The sequence below is a fragment of the Tenrec ecaudatus genome, chromosome 1, assembly GCF_050624435.1.
Source record: "Tenrec ecaudatus isolate mTenEca1 chromosome 1, mTenEca1.hap1, whole genome shotgun sequence".
Classification (NCBI taxonomy): domain Eukaryota; kingdom Metazoa; phylum Chordata; class Mammalia; order Afrosoricida; family Tenrecidae; genus Tenrec; species Tenrec ecaudatus.
In genome coordinates this window covers 266,872,714-266,887,483 of record NC_134530.1, presented here as the reverse complement: position 1 = coordinate 266,887,483, position 14,770 = coordinate 266,872,714, and positions in this window count along the sequence as shown.

Below are 14,770 nucleotides of genomic sequence, written 5' to 3'. Positions count from 1 at the left end.
TAGACAAATGTGTGTGTGTGTGTCGTGTGTGCGCGTGTGTATGCGCGCATGCGTGTGTTTGTGTGTGTGCGTGCATGTTTGTGTGTGCGCGCGCGCGTGTTTGTGTGTCTGTGTGTCTGTGTGTGCGTGTGCGCGTGTGTGCACAAGCAGCGTACAATCGCTGTGGGCTCTTTGAACCTGAGCAAGAGCCAAGTCCCTTTCTGGGCGGCGGAGCTTCCTAAGGAAGCACCCGATGAGGGCAGTTAGAAACCACAGCTCTGTGAGTGCTGATTACAGCCTACTAAGGAAAATGAGATTTCTATCTCCCAGGAATTCAGTTGTAAAAATAAAATACAGCGTCTGGCTTGATTCAGCTCAATGTACCAGCACCGGGCCGGGGCTGGGGGGTGGGGGGGCGTGTTTTCAATTTCCCAGAGAAGCAGAACATGAAGGATGACCTAAAACATCGCCTCTAAAGAAAGTCAGGGGCCAGGAGGGCGAGGGCGGCTGCAGGAAGGAAGGGGTGGGGGGGGGGGGAGGAGAGAGAGAGAGAGACAGAGAGAGGAAGGGAGGGAACCAGAGGGGGGGAGGGAGAGGGAGAAAATCGCCCTGCTGGCAACCGACTGCAGCGGGATGATGTCATTGGGACAGTTGGAGAAAGGAGAAAAACAACTCGGAGCTGTGCTAATCCTGTTTGCTGCCCTGAAGGGAATGGCCGGCGGCCAAGGCAGGGAGTTCTGGGAAACCATCTCAGGGTGCCAAACAAGCTCCGCCGCCAACGTTAGGAGCTGACATCTTTGTTCTCTGTAACTTGGCCGCCGGCCAGCGGCCTCCTTTCGGCGCTGCGGCGTGATTACCCTGGAGCCTTGCCAGGCCTGCTCTGAGAGCGCCTTTTCTCCTCTCCCAGCAATTTTTTTTTCCTCTTTCCTTTGCCAAACATGCAGCCGTTGCCATGGCAGTCAAAAGTAAAGTTTAAAAAACAACACCACAAAGTCAAGGGAGCGGCACGCCTTTCTCCAGATGTGCCCCGTGACCAGCTAGGGCAGGCAGGGGCTGCCTCCGGGCCGGGCTGTCCCCCAGGGCAGCAGCGCCAGCCAGCGCGCCCTCTCCGGAGCTGTCAGCCCGGAGGAGGGAGGGGTGACTTGAGGATAAGCAGGGTGCACCCCGGAGGTTACCAAGCACAGGGGCTGCAGCCACTGGGCAGCGCGTAATGCCACGTCACTGGGAATGTGCCCACACTTTGGAAAACGCTCCCCAGCCCCACGTCCACGTCCACCGAGGGCCAAGGGGCGAGGGGAGGCAGGCTGGCCTCCGCGGCCCCCCGCCCTCGGCGACACCCCACCAGCAGGCACAACCCGTGACTTGGGAGGAAGGAGATGACACTTGGCCGCGGACAGCCAAGGACAGACGCTTGGCCGGCCGCGCAGCACAGGGGCCGGGCTCCAGGTGCAGGCCTGGCTGGGTTTGGGTTTCTCGGGGCAGCTCGAACCGAACCTGCTGGCAGCCGGAGCCCTGTAACAGAGAAGCACCCAATAGTTTCGCTTTGCGAGGGCCCCCCTGTGCAGAGGCTCAGCGGAGGTTAGAGTTCAGTTGACTATTTTTAATCGGGCTCATTTTCACCTGCTTGGAAAGTGGGACATCTCCTGGGAGGTGACACGTGGTGATCAAAGGCAAGTCCCCAGGCAGAGCTGGCGGGCAGGCGGCAGAGGCAAAGGTGACTTAGAAGGAGACGCTCAGGTGCCAGCTTCGCCCACGGCAGCAGTTGACGCTTGTCACCCCCAGGCTCAGAGTCGCAGAAAGGTCTGTGATTCTAGAGCTCTCCGAGGTGGGGACTGAGTCGCCCCTTTCCCGGCTCCCGCGGTTGGAAGACAGGAAGGCCGGAGCTGCCGGGGCTATAATAAGACCCGCGGCCGCTGCCCTGTAAACCAAATGGGCGAATTGTTACTTTCAGATGGACCACAACTGGGCCTCGGGAAAGGCCCCCTTTCCCTCTCAGAGTGCATGTCATCATGTCCTGTTTCCAGGGTTAGAAACGCTTGCCAACAGGAAAACAGCTCAAGGTCGTGGTGGGAAAAGTTGGCAAGCAGGAGCCGCATCCCAGAAGGCCCTCGTTCTGCTCCTGCCTGCTGTTACCACAGGTCTCCGAGGTTTCCCAGCGAAGGAGTGGCTAGATCTTAAGTCAGATCAGTAGCCCCTCACTGGGGGAGGGTGGGCTGCTTTGGGGAGTGCGAGTCCTTTCAGAAGGTAGCTGGGTCACCACAGGCCCCCACTCTCCCACATACTCCAGGGGTCCCCAGTGCAGAGGAAGTGGTTGTAGGGAGCAGTCATGTAGCTCCTCCCCCTGCTCTTCACACCCCCCCCCCATCCACAGCCTTGCTCCCCAGGGCTGGCAGAGTCGGAAGACTTTCACCACATATTGGGGAGACCAATTATCATTGAGGCAACCCCTCTTGTGGGGCCTCAATGTGGGTCAGAGAAGAATTCTGCTCAATAGGCTGTCCCAGTGACTGGTTTTTTATTCAGCAATATATCGCCAGGCCTTTCTTCTGAGATACCTCGGGGAGAACACGAACTTCCAACCTTTGGGTGAACAGTCAAGCGCGATAACTCGGGTGTTCACCACCCAGGCACTCCAGATGAGGGGAGCAGAGCAAACAAAAATATGTTCTGAACCAGAGCTGATCCAAAGTCAAACGTCAGTCTCTCAACAATTAGGAAAGGAAGTTTGGTAAGTGGAGCAATGACTGTGGTTGTTCCCTTTCTTCATCCAGTGACTCCAAACTGGGGCCAATGGACCTCTCACCTCGGGAGCAGAAGCAGCCTCCCATCTGCCCTCCTTCTGGGAGTGAGGGGGATGGCTGACTCACTGGAGTCGGTGCTCTGGGGGAGCAGCATCCTGTCCGCTGAAGGGAATCCAAGCAGACAGAACACTTGCTGGGGGGCTTCCTCACTGCCCCACGGAGCCGGATGGCTTTATTTGCCTTTTGGCACAGCAGGTCACAATATGCCTGAGCCACGGAAGCCCCTGAAGTCTCTAACCATATGCTGCCTGGAAAACCAATTTCAGCCAGGGAAGGCTGAGCTTACCCTTCCCACCGCAGACAAAGGTGGAAATCTGACTCTTGGTAGTTGTTTGCAGAGTCGTGCTCTCTCCTGTCCGTAATCAGAGAGGGGGCAGTGGTGGGAGGGTCAGGTGGGAGGGTCAGGTTCTGCAGCCTGGCAGCTTACCCACAAGCCTCTCTTTCCTCAGGACCCAGCAGTTCTACGGAGCCCGCATGAAAACGCAGCAAAGCCACCACCCTCCCGTATAGGGAACGGTTACAGGTTTCCTATCAGGTGTGTCTGTCAGGAAGATGCCCAGGGGCATTTGTTCCCTTCCAGCAGCCCTCGTGGGGCAGTGGTTACACGGTGGGCTGCTAACCACAGTCAGCAGTTCGACACCACCAGCTGCTCTGTGGGAGAAAGATGGGGGTGGGGCGAGCTTTCTACTCCCGTAAAGAACTCACCTGGGCAGTTCTACACTGTGAGACAGGGTCCCCAGGAGCCGGAATCGACTCTATGGCAGAGAGAGAGAGAGAGAGAGTGAGTGAGTGGGCGAGTGATCACCAGAAACAAGCGAACAAAACAATAGCCAAGCGCCCACGGAACGGTAAATGCGATTTCAGTGCCAGTGGCCTGAAATGGGAACCGTATTTGCCAATGGTTACCTGCTCAAGTTCTCTCATAATCTGTCATTGCTAGTGCTGGTGTTTCCCCCTCATGAGGAAGCCAAATCTAATTTCTTGCTTGACCTGATGGGAAAAATCATTACATACAGAGATTAAGCCAGCACGGAAACCCAATGCACAGAGCGATTCCGCCTGGGCCTTCAGCCTTCACGAGGCTCTGCGGCCCTAAATAGAAAGCATTTAGCAGATTTCCTAGCAGACAGAGAAATGAAACCTGCAGTTCATCTCTAGCCCCGAAGCTTCTGAGCAGCCTGTACGTGTTTGTGAAAGGCAAGGGCTGGAAATGAAGATCCGGCTCGTGCGCTTGGTTTCCTTAAGCTGAAGACACTGTGTCCTTCCGAATGAAGGATGCCCGCCCCACTCGCCCGTTAGCACCCGGGGAAGATCGCCAACGTAAAACACCGCCGTCAGGCCTGGGGCCTCCAGAGCACAGCTCGGCTTTAATGGCACCTGCCATTACCTGGTGCTCAAAGAGGGGCACAAAGATCACCTTGGTGAGACAGCACTGGCGCTGGCTCTCTGGACCCCCTAGCAGAGTCATCACACCAGCAGCCACCTCCAACTGGCACTCTAGAATGCCGGGCCTCCGCATGTTGGCCAGGCCCTCCGGGATAGGCTGTGTGAACCGAGGGAACAACAGCGTGGCCATTTTCACCAAGACCTTCGTGGCTCCACGCAGACGGACTGGAGAGTGCGAGGACTGGCCCAGGTGGTGAGAGATACTTGCAGGATCAGAACCCCAACCAGTACTCTGGAGGCTGCGGAACCACCCGGGCTATGTGGTCTGACTCTGACTGTTCTTAACAGGAATGATTTGCAAAGCTGTTATTTAGGGGGTGGTTTGGAAGGTTTCTTGAAAGAGACTCAGGGATTTGTGCCGAAGCTTGTAGATTCTTAATGCCAGGTGTTAAAGCTTGCACTGGTCTGATGGTGGGCCGGCCATGCACACACACATGAATCTTTAAGTGCGTAAAATCATACCATCTCGACACCTCTAGAATCAGTAAATTGAGTCACCGTGTTTATGTCTACAGTCTGCTTCACCAATGCACCTATGCGTCCCCCTGACCGTGGCGAGAAGGGGCGCCCCCAACCCGCGTTTTAAGGCATTTGCCCATTAGTCATATTGTGGCTTGTTACAGAGACACCTATTCTCATTTCTACTTGAGACTCAGGTGGACTTGGCCAAGACCTCAGAACGAGTGAGTGAAATTGTGAGCCCCGAACCCAGGTCTTCAGGGTTCTAGAGAGTCCCATCACACAACCCCTGCCATGCCCTGCAGGCTACTTCTGACATGGATCAGAATGAAGAATGGCAGGGGCCAACCCAAACCCTCCTGGGACCTGGCTCCTTCCAACAAAGACCAAACTGGAAATGTCAGGAGAAATATCTCACGCAACCACAAGCTGGGCATTACGTTTTACATTATTTACTGAAGATGTGGACTTTAGAAACCAGGAATGCCCTGGCTTGCCAGACAGAAACGTTTCCGTTTCATAAATTTGGGCTTATGTCACAGCAGAGTTTTCACCCTCCTGTTTTTGATAAACCAGGCTCCGGCACAACCTTGGCTGAGACCTGAGGGGAAAACGGGATGCTCCCCTCACCCACGAGCAAATGAAGAGGTGCAGATGAAAAGGCCACTCAGCGGTCCTCCCACAACATCACTAACAATTTTTTTCATCTGTGGTAGCTGTGTATTACTGTGATGCTAGATGCTATCCCATTAGTATTTCAAATACCAGCAGGGCCACACCTGGTGGACAAGTTGCAGAAGAGTTTCCAGACTAAGACAGACTAGAAAGAAAGACGTGGTGATCTACACAGACTATTGTTTGATATAGTGCTGGAAATGGCCTCGTAGGTTGGGAGACACTCAAAATAGATGGTGGCCACAACAATGAAATCAAGCATGCCCACAATCATGCAGCTATTGAAGTTGTGGGCAACAGTCCATTTTGTTGTACACGGGGCTGCCATGGCTCAGAGCTGGCAAGCTCCAGTCCATTGCTGTGGCCACTGCATAGTTTGAGAGTCTTCTAAAACGAGAAGGCTTGTCTGCCAGCACAACATCAGACAATACTCTGGTTCTAAACCACAGGATTTTTATTGCCTGGTTTTTCGGAAGTAGATCATCAGGCCTTTCTAGTCTGCCTTGGTCTGAACCTCCTGCTGAAACCTGTCCTCCAGTGAATGATCCTGCTGTTCTTTACCAGCATGATAAATTCCAGAATTACTACAAGACACAAGGCAACACAATATGACAAACTGACAGATGGGTGGTGGAGTTCACTCAGATCGTTTGCAGATCTACTGAGATACCATCAAGTATTACAGGCTGCCTGGTCCTCGAGTGGGCCCTCTCCAGGAGGGTGTGAGGTCTTAAGTTTGCTTTCCACTGAGGGTGTGAGCTTCTAAGTTTGCCTGTATCCTCCATGGAACCCATCAGGACTCAGGCCCTGTGAGAAGTTCCATAATACGTGTTCTAAGTGAGCTGCACTTGGAGAGGTGGGGGCTGTGAAGGTAAGGGCTACGCACAGTCTGGACTTGGGAAAGTCCCAAGAGCAAGTTCCAAATTCCTGCACCCCAGATAACTCTAATATAATCCTCAAGATGACTGGTAGACAGGGGGATGAAGGACTACGTGGACTGTCTCCAGTTGACCATTATTCCAGTGAGAGAAAAACTCACAAGCAGCCCCCGACCATGACCAACACTGCCTAGTCATGGTCTACATTTTGAGCATATGGTTCTGCCTACGGTGGCTTTTACTGTAGTGGCATGTACATTTATATCATTTTATGTGAAATCAGAGTGAATAACCACCCCCCCACCCAAGGTAATAAGAAATGTCTCTAGTATGCAACCAGAAGGTATCCTTGTAGCCAGTACATACCTTTAGCCCATTGAAATTACACATAATCAGGAAAAGGTAGACACAGCTCTAGCTCTGCCTTCTCAGAACTTTATGAGATAACGTCAAACTTCAGGAAATACCTACCTAGCAAAATAAATAGAAGCAGCCTCTTCAATTCCCCGGCATGCCTTCCCCACCGCTTCTGGGGAACCCCTGAGGCAGATTGTGGAGGGGTGAGCGGTGAAATACAGGCACACCCCGCTTAATCGCACTCCACTTGATTGTGCGCCACTCATGGATATTCATTGGAAACCTATTGGTGCCATTTTTCCCACAGCATGGGCGCACGTCATGTCTCTATGGTACATCTTAGTAATTCTCGTAATATTGCAAATGTTTTTAGGCAGTTCTAGCCTGACCTGTAGGGTCACTACGAGTCGGAATTGTCTCGAGGGCACTGAGTTGAGAGACAGCATAAGCAGTATGAGCACGTGACATGGCGGCAAAGAAAGTCACAGATTTGGTTTGACTGTAGGACTCCTGTCCCGTTCATGAACAGAGCAGCACCATTGAAAGCTGCTCTCGAGTCGTCTTCTACTCAAGGCGGTTCCACACGTGTTGGAGAAGAGCTAGGTTCTATAGGGCTTTCGGTGGCTGATTTTTCAGAAACACCTCACCAAGGCAGATGGATTCCAACCTCCACCTCTCCGTGAGCACCTGGACACGTGAAGTGCTCGCACTGCCAGAGACACTCCATGAACACGGTGCTTGTTCCTTCCATTGAGTTTATTCTGAAAAGGCACCCTGAGGTATTGCTGTGCAAGGGGAAAACCAAGGCAGGTGAAGGAGCCGATATGTGGGGTTCTCTTGGATAACTCTGAGTTGTAAGTATGGCCTCTGGATCAAGAGGGTTAAGAGAGAACTGCACCTTATCATCAGGCTGGGGTCTCTGCCCCAGGGGTTCAGGGTGTGAGCTTTGTAAACTATGCCTGCGGATGATGCCTGCTTACCTGCATGCCAGCCCTGTTCTGCCAGCCAGGAAGAGACCTATCTTCATAAGGCTCGGCTTTCATTAGGAGGCAGGGGAGTAGGAGGAAGGCATCTGTACGGCATGGGAAAACCCACAAGCGTTGGCCCTGGCACTCAAGGAAGGAGCTGAAGCTACCTGTTGGGCCACCCTCGAGCAATGCAAGCTCTTGGCTGACACAATGGTTTGCACTCAATGACTAACTTAAACATTGATGTTCCAAGGCTACCCATGGACCCGATGGAGGGAGTAGTCCAGCAAGCTATCCCATAAAGAGAATCCTGGGGTGCAGTTTTACTCAGTACCACATGGAGCTACCATGAATCAAAATCAACTCTATGGAAACAGGTGTGTGTGTGTGTGTGTGTGTGTGTGTGTACAATGTGTGGGGCTCTTGTGGGTTAGCTAGGGATCCCAGGGGGTAGAAATGATGAACCTGTTTGACTGATAACTGAGAAGTTGGAGATTCAAGGCTACTCAATTGAAATAGTTCTCAAAACTCCGTCATTGAAAACCCTGTAGAGCACAGTTCTTTTCTGAGACACATGGGGTCACCATGACTTGGTTCACCTGGCTTTTGTGTGCACATGAATTCCTTATGGGAGATCTACTGATTAGCCTCAACGAAAAAGTCAGAAACTCCAGAGAAGGTGAACTTCTGAATGAAGGATTGTAAGCCCAGAAATGGCTGAGGTGATTTCTCCTTTTTTATTTTAATGCAGCCTTCCTTATGGAGTGAGATTCCCCCAGCCAGGCTCTCAGCCAGGAGAGTAGGCATCATGGGAGCCTCAATAATGGAGAGAAGAAACGGGACAGAGCAGGAAAACAACAGCATCACTGCCGTCCCTGTGCACATTGTACAGTTTTTAACTAAGGACACATTCTCTCCACTGGCTGTTTCTGAGGCTCAACACCAAGCTACCAGCAACAGGAAGACAGAAGCCAAAGGAGCCCCCAGAAACAAAAAGGTATTACGTTGGACGCCATTTGTGGGGGAAGCCAGCCCCCCACAACTGATCACGGGTTCGGTAGGCACAATTGTACAGTTAAGCTATAGAAAGATTATAGCAAAGTCCTAGAGAGACAGGCCTCCCACCTCCACATGTACCACCAAGAGGAGCTGAGGTGAGCATGCTACCATGAAATGTGTCGGACTTCTTTCTTTTACTCTCTCTCTGCCATCTCTCTTATTTCTCTAGGACTTTGCTGTAATGTTCATGTATCTTAACCGTGCAATCGTGCCTCTGAGCCCGTGATTGTTTGTGGGGACTGGCTCCCCCCACAATCCATGCTCAGGGTTTCAAATCAGATGTGACAACAATCGGTCCTGATGGAACACTTCCGATCTTGCGGGATGGACCGTCGGATGTCTGCGTTGATCTGATCTTTCATCGTCAGAGGGGACTGGATGAGCAGGAGAAAAAGAAACAAATGAGAAATAATGGGAGCGCTTGGTTAAAAACTACTGTCATGTCTCCCAGATACTGAGTCACAAATCACGCACGATTCCCCTCCACAGTGACCCAGGCTTGCCGTGGAAACCAATGGCGAAGAAGAAACTCCAGCCAGAGTCCTTTCTGGCACCCTGATTTGTGAACCAAGGTAAGATTGGTTCCCTGTGACTATACGTCTACATGAGTCATTTGAACTCACAGACATATTTAAAAGTCCGGCTTGTAATTGGGATCAGCCATTCCGGTTAGGAAACAGTCACGTGGATGGTGGTTTGTACTTTAAATGGAAACATACAACAGAATGGTATCCCTCCTGAAATTACAGAGGGATGGGGAAACCACGGGGGCAGCTCTGCTCTTTCTTATAGGGCCACCGTGAACGGGCTCAGGTGCCAAAAAGAGCCATGGTGGTGCAGTGATGAAGCGCTCACACATTACCTCCCCAGCTGTGCCAATCTGCTTCCACACAAAGGTGGGCAGTCTCAGAAGTCACTTCTATAGGATCTTTGTGACCTGGAGTCCACTTGATGGGGATGCTTTTGTTTTTGTTTAATTTTGGTTCTTAATGACTAACGACTAGTCTAGGTGTTTGCTGAACACAATTATTATTTTTTTTCTTTACTGAGCTTATATTCTAGAAAGAAAGACACATAGAGCAATCTTTTGAAAGTAAATTCATTTGTTAGAATAGTCTTTGGAAGAGTACTATAAATAACAGGACTCGGTAAATGGCTCCCAGGGCCGAGGGTTAGGGAAAGACTAAAGCCCACTGACATTGAGTCGATTCAAACTCAGAGTGACCCAATAGGACAGGGAAGAACTGCTCCTCCGGGTGTTTGAGGCTGTGAATCTTGACAGGCACAGGCAGCCTTATTCCTCCCAAAGAGCGACTGCTGGGCTTCTGTTGCTTACCTTGCAGCCCAACACGTCGTCGCTCGCTACGCAATCAAAGCGCGGGTTTGGGCAAGAGCCAACTTCAAACAAAGTGACAAAACCCGCTTTCTGGTAAAAGTGACAGTTGCGCAGATGTGGAGGAGGAGGGGCAGAACTGGGTGGATCTCTGGGGCAGGCGTATTGCTGACCCAGGGCACAGCTGGGTAAGGTCCAAGGTGGAGGGCAGCTGAAGCTCTGGAGGGCTAGTCAGGGGCCACAGTGGCTGCAGTGAAGGGGTGGGAGCAGTCAGTGGACTATGATACCACTGATCAAGGGCTGAGTCTAAGGCTTTGGGCACCTCACATGCCATTGTAGGTATGTGGGCTTTCATACTGACGTAAGATTCTAGAATCTAGGCTGAAAGATTGAACCCCAATCGTGAATAGATCACCGTAGCTGCTGTATGGAGACTAGATAGACACTGTGGGTAAGGGCAAAGGGCAGTTAAGAGGCCGTTGGAGAGAGGCCGATGACTCAGATGAGGGTGGCCCTCGCAGCTGTGGTAGCAAAGTTAGCAATAAACACACGTGTGCTATTTCCAAACATTATTTTCAAAGACAGAACTACTTGTGGCATGCCTCTGGACCTGGTAGGCGTCGCTGCAAAGAAACGCCTTGTGCAGCTTCCCTCACCTATATCCGAGAAGGGGCCCAGGGTCATTGCTGGCTCTGCTGGTCCTCGCTCATACTGGGCGCTGCCTGCCGCACACCCACACGCCCCTGCAGCTCGTCTCAGGCTCACCCCTGCCTCCCCACCCTGGCTCTACTTCCTGACTGTGAGCTCACCATTCGCCTTTAACACAATGGTTCCACGGACAGAACATGCAGTAAGAGCATTTGACCTGGCTGAACTCCCTGAACACTGGGCACTGCCCACATAACAACTCTCAGCCAACTTGGCTTGACGGTGCCAGCCCTGGTGTGCTGAAGATCAGCAGACTAGGTTCAGAGCGCACCAGGAACGAGGGGGAGGCAGTCAAAACCCAAATCCACTGCCTTTGAGTGGCCTCTGACACTTAGAGACCCCAAAGGACACAGTAGACCAGCTCCCGGGGATTTCCACAGCGGTACATCTTGACAAATTGGACTACTATATTTTCCTTCCTCAGAGGAGCCGGTGACTTGAAGACTAACCTTTCTGTTAGTAGCCAATGATTAACCCGGTGCATACCAGAGCTCCATAGAGAGGGGGGATACTCACCAGGAGAAGGAAAGAAATGAAAGTGGGGGGGGGGAACCCAAACAAACAAACACATTGCCATCAAGTCATTTCTAACTCCAGGACCCTATAGGACAGAGTAGAATTGTCCCTGTGAGTTAAGTTTCCCCAGATATAAATCCTTATGGGAGCAGACAGCCTCATCTTTCTCCCAAGGAGCACCTGGTGGGTTTGAACTGCCAACCTGGTGTATAGAGTTACAGCCTTGTAAAGCCAAAGGGGCCATTCTAGGCTAGATAATACGTGTTGGAATAGAGTCAATGGCTGGAAGTGTTTGTTCATTTTATGTGCAAGGTCATGGGCGGTGTAACTGGTTTGTGCTGTGCTGTGAAACAGATGATCTGTGTAAGGCTTTCTCATGTAAGATGCCAGTCATTGAAACCCCTGGGGAGTGTGGCGCTACTCTGACCCACACGGGATCACCATGAGTTGGAACCAACTGGATGTTTTCTTTGTTCTTTTTCGTTTGCTGCGGGCATCACCCATCTGCAGTGGAGGCTTGGGTGTCGTTCTGACCCCGAACAGGTTTTGGCAGCATTTCCAGACTGAGATAGAGTAGGAAGAAAGAACAGGCAATCTTCTGCTAAAAGGTGCTCTATGAAAACCACTGGTTTGATATGAAATCTACCATGGGAGGATGCTGGGCTGGGAAATGTTTTGTCCCACTGTGCATGGAGTCAACTAGTCTCAGAGACCCTCTAGAAAGCTGCCCACGGGAACAGCAATATCATTCAGTCCTCACTAACACAAGGGAGAGAGGACCTTGATCTTGAGATACATTTAGAAGTGTGCCAAGAGAACCAGAAATTCAGAGAGCGATGCCATCCCAGGCTTGTTTCAACAACACCATCGGATGGTTGCCCCCATGTGCCTGGTACAATGCAGGAATGTACACGGGTTCTCTGCTTTTTTTTCTTGTCCAGAAGAGAATCAGAACAAGGTGGTTTGTCTTTGACCTTGCCTGGCCTGTCAGTTGGACACCCAATGTGCATATTTGCCCTGGCCTTGATGTCTTTTCCAGGTCCATCTGTCTTCTCTACTTCCCTTAGGTCCTAAGCAACTCAAAGGAGCACAGAGCCATATATACTTTCATTTCTGGTCTGCAAACCTGGCAGGCCCAGATTCTGTGCTCAGTACACAGGGAGAACCCAAGGGGTGCTATCGGCTTGCTGACTCAGGACTGTCTGCCCACATGAGCCATTTTGAACAGCTTGGACTAAAATACACCCAGTCTCAGCTAAAGCTAACCTGGCATTCTAATCGATTAACCCCACCCCCCTCCACCTTCCCCTTCCAATAATGCATAGAGACTATGGTGTCTCCTCTCCTGACCCATTTCTCTCCCTCATTAACGAAGACGGGAGGCTGAAAACCACCTCAGCTCCTCTGCGAGAGGAGCGGCACGTGCTCTGCTCCACTGTCTGTGCTCAGAATAGAGCCACGCATACCTGTCAGAGAATCCAGACTCTCCCACGTGCACCATATTTAGGCTTGAGCGGTTATTTTTGCCTCCGTTGCTGCTGTCTTCAAGGGCTGTGTTAGCAGCCTTCACCTGAGAAGCTACTGAACACCTGCTCCATAGCCGGCGGAAAGGAACCAATACATCCTGACCTTTCTACTCCCTTCCCTGTTCTGGGAAACTTTGGGGGTGGGAAGGTCACTATTTAAATGAAAAGGAAACGAGGCCAGTGGAATTTACTTACTTAGATTATGATCAACCAAACGTACACCTTCACTGTCGTTGTTGCTAGCTGGCTGCCACCGGGTCAACCCTTGACTCATGGTGATCTCATGTACAGCATGGTCGGACTGTCGTGGCCCACAGAGTTTTAATTGGCTGGAGTTTGAAGGTGGATCACCAGGCCTTTATTTCTAGTCCATCTTAGTCTGGAAGCACTGCTGAAACCTGTTCAGCATCACAGCATCCGGTGGCAGATGACTAGTAGCTGGGCTTGAAGAGCGTTGGCTGAAGAATTGAACGAGTTCTCTCACACAGAGTGGCAAATAGTTTACCATTGAACTATCCCTTTATTAGAATCAATATTAAAAGAAAGAGAAAGCCAAGCATATATACACATGGGTTTATGAATACTTTACTATCTCTGACAATACTCCTGGAAAGGGCATTGGTGTACTCCTCATCAGGAGCAAAAGAGAAAGAAGGAAATCCAAGTGTCAAAGAAGAAATAAACCTACAAAACTAATGTTGTATATGAGCCTCAGCCTTCTCGGTTCTAAAATCAGAAGAATTAGACACTGCCCACTTATTCTACCGACCATTCTGGATACGCAATAAACAAGCAATAATACAATAAAAGAAAACTGCAAAATAGAACTCAAATTCTTTAAAATGTCAAACTTGCATGACACAGTGGGAACAGAGGACACTCTGAGGCCATCACCCTGACCTCTTTGACCCTTGAACTGAAACTCTCCCTTGAGATCACTTTTTAGGAAAATAAAATGACCCCCAACGCATACGCTATTGCCCGTGAGTGCAGCGTTTTCTTTTTAAAAGTCTATCTGCGACTCAAAGGTTATCAATTCCTAAAACAAAGAATCAAGGAAACCAGAGGACCAGCAAGGGAACAAACAGAATGCATTGAAAAAGAATGCTGACAGGTTGTGAGGAACATAGCCAATGTCACTGAACAAACTGTGTTGAAATATCAAAAGGTGACTTAATGTACTCTGTAAGCTTTCACTAAAAGCACAATCAACTATTAGACTTAATAACAGTAGGATAACTGGTGTGTGGTTACAGGAGTAGGAAGGAAACTGTTCACAACAAATTCTTGAGGATAGTTTAAGTTTTGATAATATGAATAGATGACTTATTTAAAATTATAAAGAGATTCTATTATTTTTAAAATCAAGAAAAGAGAAAAATGAAGCTACAGAGATAGTCCATTATCCAACCCTAACCACAGATTATCTGGCTGATAGACATCCCTCCCCAAAGCCTCATCATATTCATCTTGTGGTAGCTCTTCTGTAACGCCTTCCAGAGGGACGCTCTAGGAGCTGCTGGGTGCTTCTAGAATGCTCCACTAGACCAAAATGGATGGCTAGTTAATCTTGCAGGAAGGGACGATGGAGAAGAAGAGGTGAGCAGGCTTGTCTCTCATTATTGTTTGTAATTGTCACAGGATGCAGCAGAAATGGTGAGAAGAGGAGCCACTCGGCTGAACAGTCCTACCTCAACATTCCCTTAACAGGCACACCCTGGGTTTCCTGTTCTGTCCCTCTCTCTTTAGGTCTTGGCATGAAAGAGAGATGATTTTAAAACAAGGGAAGTAAAAAGGAGAACATGGATAATGGACAAGCGAGAACATCAAAGCCATAAAGGAAAGGCTGTGGGCCGTTAAGGGCAGGGCCTATTAGCTAGGTCTCACCTCACCCTAGCCTTCTAGCCCAGCTGCCCGACTCTGCTCTAAAGTCAGAACTCGCTTGTGAAAACTGGGAAGGTGAAGGACCTCACTTGAAACACAGACGAGATGCTATCACGGATACCCAGTCTGTCCTGGAGTGCTCGCTCCAAGCCCTCCAGAGACAGGCTGCTCCGAGGCAGCG